This window comes from Physeter macrocephalus, chromosome 17 (genome assembly GCF_002837175.3).
Source record: "Physeter macrocephalus isolate SW-GA chromosome 17, ASM283717v5, whole genome shotgun sequence".
Taxonomy (NCBI): domain Eukaryota; kingdom Metazoa; phylum Chordata; class Mammalia; order Artiodactyla; family Physeteridae; genus Physeter; species Physeter macrocephalus.
Window position 1 is genome coordinate 251,185 of NC_041230.1, and position 1,618 is coordinate 252,802.

Below are 1,618 nucleotides of genomic sequence, written 5' to 3' on the forward strand. Positions count from 1 at the left end.
TTTTTTTTTTTTTTTTTTTTTAAGTATAGGCCTGGCCTGTCCAATACAGAGGGTACCAGCCCCATGTGGCTACTGGGCATCTACAATGTGGCAGGGGAAAAAAAAAAGGAATTCCCTGGCGGTCCAGCGGTTAGGACTCTGCTCTCACTGCTGAGGGCCCTCTGGTTGGGGAACTAAGATCCCACAAGCTACCTGGCGAGGCCAAAAAAGAAGGTGGGTGGGTCCAAAATCCAAGTTACATGCTAGATTCAGAAGACTTCATAAAGTAAAATATCTCAATAATTTTTACATTGATTATAAATGGAAATAATAATATTTTGGATATATTAAGCTACATAAAATATAGTATTCAAACTAGTTTTACCTACTTCCTTTTACCTTTTTAATGTAGTTACTAGAAAATGTTAAAGAACATATGTCCTTGCAGTGTATTTCTGTTGGGCAGCGCTGGTATACGAAGATTCCTCCCAAAAAGTAAAAGTTATAAACCGTGTCATCACTGAGCAAAAACCCCTACACTGAAAACCTATTATTATCAAGCAGATAATAATAATATTAGTAACAGTGATGGTAATTGTCCTTCTACTACCAAGCCTGCCCGCTGTCCTCACTATATCAACAATCACTCGCTACACCATTGTAAAGATATTGAGTGGGGATTTTTTTTTTTTTTAACGGCGATGGACATTTCGTTTGTGTTTTATTTTTCTTTATTTTAAGCACCGTTGAGGAGAAAAACTGTTTTACCGGCATCCCTGCACACTCTTAATCATGTGACCAGGTAGCTTGGGACTTCCCTGGCGGTCCAGTGGTTTCGACTCCGTGCTTCCACGGCAGGGGGCGCGGGTTCGATCCCTGGTCTGCGAACTAGGATTCCGCATGCCACCTGGCGCGGCCAATCAGTCAATCCTCAGTAACGTGGCCAGGTATCAAAGTGGCTAAAAGGGTGAACTCCAGGGCCAGACAGCCTGGGTTCAGGTCCTGGCTCTGCCGCTTACCACCCTGAGCACGTTGCTGAACCTCGCTGTGCTTCAGTTTCTCCATCTGTAAACGGGGGAGGAAAATAGTCCCTACCAACTGGAGTTGTGAGGATTAAAGGAGTCAGTGTGTCTGTAGAATAGAGCCTGGCCCAAGGTAAGTGATCGGTGTTTCCCATCCCTATTATTACTGCAGAGCCCAAATATTATCCCCATTTTAGGCTTACTTTAATTTTGATGTGCTTCTTTTTTAAAGAGGTGAGGCTCCGAGATGGGAAGGGGCTGGCCCAAGGTCACACAGCCAGCGGCTGGGGGCGGGGTGCAGAAGCCCAGGTCCGCAGGGCTCTGCTTGCTCACGGGGAGCCCCCACAGGCCTGATGCGAGGGTTCGGGGCGTCCCCGTGAGTCACGATCAGGCTGGGTCCGCTCACTCGCTCAGTTCCTCCCAGGCCCAGATGAAGGAGCTGTGGCGGGAGGTGGAGGAGTCGCGCAGCTCCCGGGAGGAGATCTTTGCCCAGAACCGGGAGAGTGAGAAGCGCCTCAAGGGGCTGGAGGCGGAAGTGCTGCGGCTGCAGGAGGTGATGCCAGGATGAGCGGGGCCGTGGGGGAAGGGAGGGTGGGGCGGGGCCGGGGGGGAAGGGA

At 49.4% G+C, this 1,618-nt stretch overlaps 1 protein-coding gene across 1 annotated transcript in view; it reads left to right on the forward strand.

The window, feature by feature from the left end:
• Positions 1-1,618, forward strand: part of MYH14 (myosin heavy chain 14) — a 98,526-nt gene that overhangs the window by 83,846 nt on the left and 13,062 nt on the right. The gene's annotated exons all lie outside the window — the stretch shown is intronic.